The sequence below is a fragment of the Lagenorhynchus albirostris genome, chromosome 10 (genome assembly GCF_949774975.1).
Source record: "Lagenorhynchus albirostris chromosome 10, mLagAlb1.1, whole genome shotgun sequence".
In the NCBI taxonomy this organism is placed as follows: domain Eukaryota; kingdom Metazoa; phylum Chordata; class Mammalia; order Artiodactyla; family Delphinidae; genus Lagenorhynchus; species Lagenorhynchus albirostris.
Window position 1 is genome coordinate 40,799,664 of NC_083104.1, and position 12,353 is coordinate 40,812,016.

The 12,353-nt window shown below is 36.8% G+C and overlaps 1 protein-coding gene across 5 annotated transcripts in view; it reads left to right on the top strand.

The window, feature by feature from the left end:
* SETD2 (SET domain containing 2, histone lysine methyltransferase) overlaps positions 1-12,353 on the top strand; it is an 84,795-nt gene that overhangs the window by 32,767 nt on the left and 39,675 nt on the right. Inside the window, exon 12 of one of the 5 annotated variants that reach the window (XR_009542839.1) lies at positions 2,079-2,247. The exons of 3 other annotated variants lie outside the window; for them this stretch is intronic. The gene's annotated coding sequence lies outside the window, so the exon portion shown is untranslated. Of the gene's footprint in view, positions 1-2,078; positions 2,297-12,353 lie in introns of all 5 variants that reach the window. One more of the 5 variants, XR_009542840.1, reaches the window with a different exon arrangement.

Consider the following 12,353-nt stretch of genomic DNA (forward strand, 5'->3'; position numbering starts at 1 on the left):
ATATAGAGTTCTGGAACCCTTACATCTAATACTTGCATAATCACTTGTTAAAGTATGTAGCATGATGTGCAGGGTTTTCTTTGCAGAGAACCCAGTCTGGGTCTTGGATAAACACAGAAGTGAATAACAGGATGAGCCTAGGAGAGATGTGGCAAATTCTGATTGTAAGTGGGATCCTGGGATCCAGGTCTTGAGGACCCTGTGGGAACAGGTTACTACCTAGCCTCTGTTTTTCTGTTCCTCCTTTCTTGCGCCAGAGGTGAAGCAACCAGATAAACCAAGAATACAGATTTGCAGCAAAATGGACACCTGAGTCTTCTCTGTTCCCAATTATGACTACAAAGCTCACCCATTATATCCTACCATTTGACCCATAGGGAACTATCCTTATACTGAGCAGAATGAGTGTAGTTGGTTGGTTGTGCACTGTGCTTATTTTTGCATTTGTAATTTACTGTGTTGAGACCCTTCTTTAAGTATGGTGTGGTTTCAGCTCTCATTTACCCATTTGAGCTCTTACTCATGCTACTCTTTGATCACCTACAGTTCAGCATAAACTCAGCCTTATTATTTGAAATCTGACCTTTTTATAAATATAAAAGGAAAGATTCAGAGTAAATCTGTTTATGACACAACATGTGAATGCAGGAACTGGAGTTGCAATTAATTGAAAGAGCTGCTGGGACAGTCATTTGTGTGAACCTTTATTTAAGGCCTGCTTTGTGAGGGCACAGGAGTCCCTGGACGAAGTCCCTCTTGTGTTTGGAGACTGCTAGTAGAGCCTGTACTATGATTGGCTCAGTAAGGAAGGTGGAAATGGAGACAGGCACTCAGGTGAAGGTAGAAAAGGCCTTACAGACATAGTTTTATAGAGAGGGGGGTTGTAGACCTAGTAGTTCACTTTTGCCTGAGAAGGCTCTGGTTGACGTCATTTAAAAAAAAAAAAAAAAGACATAATCATCTTAATTTCTTAAAAACCTGTCTCTTCTTGAAATCTGGAATAAGTAAATGTTTTTGTTTCTCTGTATGGTAGTTTTTTTAATTATAATTGTAATGATATAAATTATTCTCTGGAATATCCTTAACTCAATTAGATATAACTGGTACTTTAAACTCACACTCCAGACATAAATGTTTTTGAGTCCTACACAATTATTTCTTCCCTTGCTTGTCCTCTTCACTCCTATCTGAAAGATCGAAGTGGTTGCACAGTACTATGTAGACTGATGATCCTCTTGACTTGAGGTTTAAAATTTTATTTGTACCTAAAATATATTCTTCTTAACGTTCATACTTTGGATTTATCCCAATTCTTAGCATCAAGGAAGTTATTAAATAAAATCCTCCTTCCTCAAACTTTATAGTTTGCTCTGGAATCATTACCCATCTAGAATTGCATTACTGAGAAATGTTTTTGCTTGCCTGAACTGTGATGTTTTGTTATGCATTGGTGCTGGGGTTCTTAATTCATCTATCATTCTAATTAACATTCACCGTGGTTCTAATTTCAAAACCGGTTATAGTTGTCCTTAAAAAATATACTTCAGCTAGGGAACCCATAATTTGAACATGTTTTAGAGAAACACCTTGACTTGATATGATTACTATATATCCATCCTATTCCCGGCATTGAAAGAGTTAACTACTTCTGTCTGACTTCCACCTGTGTGTTCAAGTAGATGTTGGCAGAAAAGAAAATGTGTTATTCAACCAACTTTTATTAAGCACCTGTTGCCAAGCATGTGTTAGTTGCTGATGTTAATTTCAAGATTATACTAAAAAGCATTGATCTAAGATTGTGGTTATGTTAGCCACTCCAAGCTTCCCTGACCTTCCTGGGCCACTGTAACATTGCTGGACATGTGTTCCACTTGTCCTTTCTACATACTGGATGGAGTGAAGAACTGAAAGAGGTTGCTTCAGATTTCTTAATCTTGATTTTGCTGTGAAGGCAGACTATAGGGATCATCAGTAAATGAAAGAGGGTGGGAGGGAAGGGAATGAAGCTTCATGAATTACTCTTTGTCCTCCCAGATCTGATGATGATCCCCCTTGTAACTTGAACCATTTCCATCTAGCTTCTCAGGGCAGCAAGGAGCTTGTTAACATCACCAGCTGACCATGTGTCTCCTTTTCTCAACTCCATTTTCAACTTCGTGCTGAAGAAAAACAAGAACCTAGCGTGCATTCTGTGAAGAAAACAGGAAGATGGTTGGGAAGTTGGATGATGCATGAAAAATATAATAGGTGAAAAGAGGACAGAGGTGGTTAACTCACTGGCACCGGCGTTATTTTGGTGCGTCCATTGCCGACAATGGATGTCGTTCTGGGAAAATCCCGACTCCTGGCGAGAAAGGATTAAGTGAGCTACTTTTTCTATACCTCTATACACAGGACCACTGCCTTGGCTCCACAAGGCTTACACATTTTTGACTCCTAAAGTAGACCTCAACAAGAAACGTCACTTAGCACATTGCTACACATGAGCGTGTATTCATTTTCACATGCAAATTAACTGGGCTACATTTTCAGCAGGGACATGTGCATATATTTCTGTTTGTAAAAGGAATTACTGTACATCACCCCTCATGCTGAAAATATACCCAACACTTCACAGGGCAAAACAGCTGGTTATAAGTGATGATTAATTATAAACTTGACTGGAAAATCTTCATTTGGATCATGAGAAGAAGAGGTAAGGTTCCCATGAATTTGGCAGTTTCAGTTGCAGTTAAACAGCTGAGAGATTGTGATGGCTAGTGATTCCAGAGCCTCTCTTATAAACACTTAGGTTACAGGATGTGTGTCTCCTTATAGTGAAGTCTGAGTAGTTATAGTTACATCTGGATTAGATGATTTAGGGACATTTTGTACATGTGATAAGTTGGACTTTTCTTAAGAACCATCCTTATTATCTTTTTCATCTTTATCTCAAGACATTATCTTTAATTAAACATATTATTTTCCTAGAAAGTTAAGCATTGAACTCTACAGAAGTTTTAAATAATTCAGAGAGTTACCCAACTGAAAAGTTTTGAGTCTGGGGAAACTCCCTGGCGGTCCAGTGGTTAGGACTCCATGCTTCCACTGCTGGGGACCTGGGTTCAATCCCTGGTCGGGCACTAAGATCCCAAAAGCTGCGTGGTCAAAAAAAAATAAAACAAGTTTTGAGTCACTGCTTGGAATTTCGGTTCCTAACTAATATGTGAAATCTGCTATGCAACATTTCAACATGAAATGATGTGCCCTGAATTTCTGTAATAAATTTCAAAATCCTTAGTAGACATTATTCTGTATCCAAAAGGATCAGTATTACCCTTTTGTTTAAAATACAGAATTGCCCCCAAAGAGCACTATTTTAGGTACCACTGCATTGAATTTTTGTAATAAGAATCTCATTTGATAAAAGGCAAACATGGTCTAAAACTTATTAGTAGCCTGGTTTCTTTATTATCAGATAATACTTTCATCTAAATTATGGGGTGGCCTAATCTGCCCTGCTGCCTTTTTTCGTAAATGAAGTTTTGTGGGGAGCCCAGCCAAGTTCGTTCATTTACATACGTCTGTGGCTGCTTTTGCACTGCACTGGTAGAGTTGAGTAGTTGCATCAGACTGGATGGCCAACAAAGCCTAAAATATTTATTGCTTTGTCCTTTACAGAAAAAGTTTGCCAACACCTAATCTAAATGATAAAGTACAGAATCTGGCTGCTCTAAACATTCTGATTTTGAATGAAGTCATTTTGACACTTTATTCTTTTGGGTGAGCTCTTTTTTGTTTTGTTTTGTTTTGTTTTTTGCGGTACGCGGGCCTCTCACTGTTGTGGCCTCTCCCGTTGCGGAGCACAGGCTCCGGACACGCAGGCTCAGCAGCCATGGCTCACGGGCCTAGCCGCTCCGCAGCATGTGGGATCCTCCCGGACCGGGGCACGAACCCGTGTCCCCCGCATCGGCAGGCGGACTCCCAACCACTGCGCCACCAGGGAAGCCCTGGGTGAGCTCTTAATTCTGTTTCCCTGGAGACATGATGACCATGTTTCCATACCCCATGAAGTTACTTTAAAAAAAAAAAAAGAAGTCTTGACTCTGTTTAGGAAAAGTTACTTTAAGTGATTTGGATATTGGACTATCTGAGAAGTGGGAGAGTATATACATTATAGAATTACTGGGCTAGAAGACACCTGTAAGGAATGTCATTCTTCCCTCAGGACCATGATCAAGTTAGTCGGAAACTTAAGAGACTTGTAGAGTACAGATAAGTTGGTATAATCTAGTTTTATATATAGCCATAATGAAAATATATAAATTTTCCTTCTTAATGTTCTTAACTTTTGATTTTGATGTAATTTCAGACTTAACAGGAAAACTGCAAGAATACTGTTCTTATGTATTCTTCACGTAATACACATCCAGTGACAGATGTATGTTAAAAACAGTAAAAATTCCTCTAAACCCTTCATCCAGATTCCCCAGTGTTAACATTTTACCAAATTTACCTTAACATTTTCTCTTAATTTCTTTTTAACTTTTAAAGAATAAGTCACAGATATCATGCCCACTGCGCCTAGATATTTTTAGTGTGTATTTCCTAAAAACAAGGACATTCTTCTTTATGACTTCAGTGTACTTATCAAAATCAGCAAATTACAGTGACACAATACTATTAATCTGTTAAACAGACCTCATTCAGATTTTGCCAGTTGTGCCCATAATGTCCTCTATAGAAAAAAGAAAATTTCTGATCCAGAATCTAACCTGAGATCAAGCGTTAAATTGAGTTGTATCTCTTTAGTATCCTTTAATCTGGAATAGTTAGTTCCTCAGTCTTTGGCTTTTATAAACGTCACATTTTTGAATATTTTTAAATTTTTTAGAATATTCCTCAATTTGGGTTTGTCTGAAGTTCTGTTTGGAATGTTCGTTTATCCCATTACTGGCATTGTCAACTTCAGTCACTTGGTTAAGTTGGTGTCTGCCAGGTTTCTCCAATGTAAAGTTACTATTTTCCCCTTTATAATTAAAGAGTATAATATAGGAGCACCTTTGGAGATAATAAATACTCTTTTTTGTGAAATTCAGCCATCCAGTGAATTTGCCTGAATCTTGTACAACTATGATTGTTAACAAATGGTGATTTTCTAATCCATCATTCCTTTTTCTGTATTTCTATACAGTGGTAGCAGTCTTAACAGGTTATTAAAATTACTTGCTTAGATGCTTGTTTCTCCTCACAGGACCATGAGATCTTCAAGGGCAGAGACCATTCCTTAATCGTTGGTAGTAAGAGTTACTTTCATCATGGTATCTTTTTAGTAATGGTTGTAATAAGTTACCACTTAATAATAGTGAATGACTACTCTGTGACCCCTGCAGTGTGTGCTACATTCAGTATCCAGAGTGATCTTTTTGGAAATATACATCTGTTCATGTCAAAGTCCTATTTAAAACTTTTAAATGGTTCCTCATTACATTGTTTAGTTAAATCCATTTCTCTTAACAAGGCTTGCATACCATGGCATAATCTGGTCCTTATTTATGTATGCATTTTCACCTCAAGAGGTTCTGGCCTACCAGTGGGACAGTGCTACTAATGTTCACACACACACACACACACACACACACACTCTCTCTCTCTCTCTCTCTCTCTCTCTCTCTCATTGACTTGTTTCTGAGAAGACTTTCTTTTGTTTAGATGTCTCTTCTCATGTAAGTTTCATCCTTTCCCCTGAAAACCATTCCTGTTCCTCCAAGACAGAGTATTCTGCCTTTTCTATATGCTCCCATAACATCCTTTCCAATCATAGCAGATAACATTTCATAATTGTACATTGTGCAGAGGCAGAGACTGTGTCTGTCTTGGTCACTTGAGTCTCCCCAGGGCACAGTGAGAGCGTACTACGTAGTTTGGCACTTCATAAATATTTGAATGATGAAGTGAAGAAGGTCCTTCTTTTTCCATGGTACCACACTGCTGCTATTTTTTTTTTAATTTATATTTTAATTTTTTGGCCGCACACCATGGCATGTGGCGTCTTCGCTGACCAGGGACCGAACCCATGCCCCTTGCAGTGTAAGCACGGAGTCTTAACCACTGAACCACCAGGGAAGTCCTGATTCTTTTTGAATCCATAATGTGTATATTTTATTTGATAGGTGGTCAGAAAATACTTGAATGAGTGTCATGTAATCTTTACAACCCTGCAGAGTAAGTGGTGGTGTTTGTATCAGCTGTAAAAGGGAAACAAACAGGCCCATGAGTTTGTAACTTAACTTTAAATGACATAGCTGAAAATTATCTTCTGATTTAAATCCTGTGTTCTTTCCATTCCTTTTTCTGATCCAGCAAATAGTGATTGCTACGTCCTTGCTAGACAGTTCATGCAATTATGTATCTTTGCTGAATACTTTTCAGACTTCTCTCAATCTGTTTCTGTTTTAATAACTGTAATAAGTTCAAATTCATTCTTAAATCATAGAAATTATCATTTTAGTGTTTTGTTCAAGTATCTTTTTTTCCTTAATGCTGCAGAGATCAACCTGTGATCCATGATTGAATTTCAAGGGATTTTCAGAATGCTTGAAATCATATATAAAACTGTGGGGTTTTCTGGGGCAAGGGTCCACAAATATGAGCAGTTTCTCAAACAGGGGTGTATATATATGTGGGTTGGGAAAAGAACAAATTGTGGTCCAAAAAGTGTTTGCTGGATGGTCTTAGCTGCAGTGTTGTATTGACTAGTGCAACATATAACTTCAGTGAAGTCTCTTGGAGGGCTGTGGTGATTTTTAAGTTTTAATTAGAAAAATTATAGAGGAGGTAAATTTGAAAGTGTAAAAGAAAATCTTAGATTTGGAATTAACTTGCCTAGAAAACAGAAATCTGAAATTTGAGAAACATTTAATCATCATGACCTTGATTATTCTTCAGTGATTACTTACCAGCATAAAACTTTAATTTTTCTACACACATGTTTTACTACTGGGCTGGGGAGGCCTTGAAAGCAGGCTCATGTGTCAGGTGTTCACCTTGTGCTTCAGTACTAGTGGAAGCCCGGCACATTTTAGATGCGTGTTGAATAAAACTGAGTGTTGTTAAGGTAGATTTTTTGAATTAGAGTCAAGGTGGGTAAGGCTAGAGAAGGAGGAAGTTCGGGGAACAAGTTTAAACTGAACGGCAGAGACTCCCCTGGTAGCTCAGTGGTTAAGAATCTACCCACAAATGCAGGGGAGACGGGTTCGAGCCCTGGTCTGGGAAGATCCCACTTGCTGCAGAACAACGAAGCCCGTGCGCCACAACTACTGAGCCTGCACTCTGGAGCCCGCAAGCCACAACTACTGAGCCCACGTGCCACAACTTCTGAAGCCCACACGCCTGGAGCCCGTGCTCCACAACAAGGGAAGCCACCGCAATGAGAAGCCCACACACCATGACGAAAAGTAGCCCCCACTTGCTGCAACTAGAGAAAGCCTGGGCACAGCAACGAAGACCCAGTGCGGCCAAAAATAAATAAAGACATTTATTTTTAAAAAAGAGAGAGAAATGGAATACTACCAGTGCCCTGGATGCCTTCCTTTAAAAATAAAAATTAAACAATGTCAGTGAACTAGGAAAGCTTTTTAAGGTATGGTACTTGCTAAATAGCAGCATTTAGAAGTTGCCTTGGGAATCCCCATGTTCCTTAGGCCTTTGCCTGAGACTTTACAGCCCCTCATTCTGTACCTTGAATACAATCACAATGCACAGAAGTCTTTTGGTACTGTGTCTAGGGCTGCTTCTGAGGCATGTTACCTTTTCTTTTAATTTTTAAAATAGACCATTCCTGCACACGACAAAATTCAAAAGGCAACATTTCACTCCTAACCCTGTCCTGTGTCCTGTTCCCTGGAGGCAACCAATACAACTAGTTTGTTGTGAGCGTTCTAGAGATAATTTGTGCATACTATATGTATATATTTTGCCTTTTTTACAAAGCTGGCACCACTGTTTAGCTCCTTTTTACTTAATATATTGTAAAGATTATTTCATACCAGTTTATGAAGAATTTATTTTTCATAACTGCATAGTATTTTATTGTATAAATATACCATAATCAGTTTATCATAATCATACATTAATCAGTCTTCTATTTCGGCCATTTAGGTTGATTCCTTTCATTAGCTTAGCAGCAAGTAACTTTTTGAACATATTCACATATGTGGGATATACATGTTGGATAAATTACTAAAAGTTGTGTATCTGAGTCATAGTCTGTGTTATTTGTAGTTTTGATAGGTACTGCCAAATCTCTCTTCATAGTTGTACCAGTTTAACTCTCATCAGCAATGTTTATGTGTAAGAGTGCCTGTTTCACTACACCCTGGCCAACACAGGTGTTGTCTAACTTTATGTTGGTCAGACGGATAGGCAAAAATGGAATATTATTATAGTTTTAATTTGCATTTCTCTTATACATGAAGTATTAAATATATTTACGTTTATATTTCCTATTGTAAGAACTATGTCCATATCCTTTGCCCATTTTTCTGAGTGGCTGAAAACTGAAATTGGATCTTATTATCTTTTGTTTGTTGGGAGCCCAGCTGTCTGAAGTTAGAGTGTTTATTCAAGAGTTTAAAAGAATAAATACAATTATTCTACTCCCTCTTCCCCTTACTCTCCCTTCCTCCGCCCCTCTCATGTGTGTGATTTTATAAAACTTCCAGACATGTGTATTATCTTCTAAGTTATTTTTCCAGTCAAATCTCAGGACCTCTGTGACCTAATGGAGATACCCCTACTCCCACTTTTTGTAATACAATTTATGAGATAAAATCATAGACTCTTAACACTTTACAGGGGTATGATGATCGAGGTACAGTTCTTCCTTCTATTAAAGGAAGCTAAATCTGGGTTATAGAACCATTACCACTGAAAGCATTTCACAGAATTATGCTGAGGGAAAAGGAGCCTAGGGTATTTACTTATCAGTATTTGCCCAGTAATTTCTTTCTTTCTTTCTTTTTCTTTTTTTTCTTTTTAACCTTAGAGTGGTATAGGGCCATAGACATTGAAGTTATATGTTGTATGTTCATTTTTAAAATTTTGTTGTTGTTAATCAAGAAAATGGATCTTTAAAATCTTTATGCTAGTATATAGAATTATGAATCAGGTTCCAAGACAGTCATATATTACCCAAAGATGTGCTTTTATTTCTCTAGATCAAGGGTTGGCAGTTTTTTTCTGTAAAAGGTCAGATAGTAAATATTAAAATACTTAAATTTAAAATGTGACTGTGAGGCCTCAGTCTCTTCCACCCTTCTTCTTCTTCCCTTCTTTCTGCCCTTTTCTTCCCCTTCCTTTTTCCTCTTCCCTCCCCTTTTCTCCCTCACTTTAAAAATGTAAAAAACCATTCTTAGCTGGGGTTGAAGGGGCACTTAAAGAACCAGGCTGCAGGTCAGACTTCAGGGCGTAGTTTGCTGACCCCTGCACTGGTGTGTGGAATTGTGAATCAGGTTTCTTTACAGTCTGATATTACCCAGATATAAGTGTTTTAATATCCTTAGCCTAAATGACTAACAGAATTGATTTAACCATGTATTTTCCAAGATGATTTGTCTGTAAGCCATACGGTTTCAATGGGAACCAGATGAGCTTAGTTTTTTCTGTTGTCATTTTTTGGCTGCACCGTACAGCTTGCGAGATCTTAGTTCCCCCACCAGGGATTGAACCCAGGGCATGGCAGTGAAAGTGCCAAGTCTTAACCACTGGACTGACAGGGAATTCCCAAGTTTATTTATTTATTATCATTTTATTTCTCTAAGTTCTTACCTCTTTTTCTAGATTTTCAGTGTTCAGTAAATTCACGTAAATATTTGGTTTCTTCGCTTCTAACCCTGAAACTTCACAAATACCTGAAAATCCTGGGAAGAAGGATTTTTTTTAAATGGGGTTTAAAGTAGGGTTTTAAAAAATGTTCTAATACATTCAGTTATCTTGGAGAAGCTTATCTCTCACATGTAACTAAATACATAAACATTCATATATACATATACACACGTATATAGTATTCTCAGTATCTTCAGTTTCAAAATTGCTTAGAGAAACAAAAATTATGACAAAAAACATTAGTGAACTGAACACTTAAAAAAATTCTTATTCAAAGGTCCCTTCTCAGTTAACATCAGCATGTATCATTGTCCAATGGGTTTTCTTTTTCAGCCAGTCTCACTGTTATAAAAGTTGGCAGACCTATTGTGAAGTAAAAATGCACTGATTTCATAAAGTCAGTAAAAATAATATTGAAGAAGTTGGAAAGGAAATATATAAGACCACTAGTGTACTAGAAGCATTTTCAAAAAAAGTAATGAAAAGATTCTGAGATACTCCTGGGAAAAGAATGTTGCATCATGTTATCAGTTAATTATTTGGAAAAAGTATACCAAAAAATATCAACAATTGACTCATCTTTTGGGGGGGAGAGTTGGTGAAGTTTTGTCTCATGTATTGATTTTGGGATTACAAATTAATGTTAGTGAGTTGGTGAATTTGCAGATACAGGATCTCTGAATAATGAGGATAAATGGAATCATGAAATCTGTGGCTTTTTGTGTCTGACTGCTTTTACTTAGCATAGTGTTTTCAGGCTTTATCCATGTTGTAGTATGTATCAGTAGTTAATTACACTTTATAGCTGAATAATACTCCATTGTATGGATATCATTTTCTACATATTGTTGTATGAGCCAATATGAAATTGGGCGGGGGACGGATGGATAAACATAGATGCAGAATTGCTAGGTCATAGTCTTTGTTTCTTATTTGATGCTCTTTGCCTTTTTAATGAAAGGTATTTTATGTTTCTTTAATTCTGGAAAACGCTTCATTATTTCTCAAAAAAGTTCCCTCTCTCCTAGAATTCCTTTTACCTGGAGTTGGCACTTTAACTTCTAGCCTCCATATCGCATAACTTTGCTTTCACATTTTCTTTCTGTCCCTTCCTGCTTTTTATCTCCTCTTCCAGCTGTAAAAATGGCACCTTGCTCAGAGTCTCTTTCTCTTTTTTGTTCTTAGTCTTGCTGTCATTTAGGAATAAAGATTTGTTTGACACATACACTACACAATTTTATCTGTACTTGCTAATAACAAGAAAAAATAGTCTTAGTTGTAAAAAGTAAATGTGTTATTACAGAATATATAATCTCATCTGTATATAATAAAAGGTAAAAAATTATACTCTCATTGTAAATTATTTTGTTCTCAAAGTCTTGTTTAGCTAAAGAACAGTCTACATCAGTGTTAAATTTTTACACTTTCCAGAAAAAGTATTGTTTTGTAATTTTGTTTTAATCCTGTTTTTTTCTACAGTCTATTCTATTTGAGTCTATTCTGTATCATTTGAGATGTGTTAAAAATGTGCTGGAGTACTTTGCCAACAAACTTCCAATGAGTACTTTTTGAGACTGTTGGAAGAAAACATCCCAGTTTAGACCGATTTAGTGTGATGTATTAGCAGTAGGTAACTTTTTCAAGTGTTGTTTGTTTTTTTAACTAAAAATGGGTAGTATAAAAACTGTATAATTAAAAGTAAACTTTTTTTTTCCATAAGAGAATCCGTTTACTCAGAATCTATTTACTGTACTTTAAATATAATCTAACTGCTTTTGGGGAATCATGATTCACATACAATAAAGACAAAAACATCGAACTCATAGCTATATAATATTTCTCGAGTTAAAATGGTCCTTTGTTTTAGTATCTACATTCCTTTCTTTTCTCCCCAGCTTTATTGTGATATAACTGACATTTAACATTGTGTAAGGTTAATGTGTACACCTGTTGATTTGATACACATATATATTGCAAACTGGTTACCACCATAGTGTTAGCTAACACCTGCATTATTACCATTTCTTTTTTTCGGGGAGAATATTAAAGATCTATTCTCTTGGCAACTTTCAAGTATATAGTACAGTATTATTAACTGTATCACTATGCTGTACATTAGATCCCCGGAACTTACTCATCTTATAATTGGAAGTTTGTAACTCTGACCAAGTTTCTAACTCTACCTCCCTTCACCCCTGTTTTAGTCTCTGTTTCTATGAGTTCAGCTATTTTGGATTACATATAATAAGTGATATTGTACAGTGTTTGTCTTTCTCTGTCTTATTTCATTTAGCATAATACCCTCAGGGTCTATCCATGTCACAAGTGGCAAGGTGCCCTTCTTTCTCCTGATTGAATGATATCCATTGTATACATATACCATAGCTTCTCTATCCATTCATCTCTTGATGGACACTTAGGTTGTTTCTGTATTTTGGCTATTGTGAATAATGCTGCAGTGAACATGGGAGTCAGGCATCTCTTTGAGA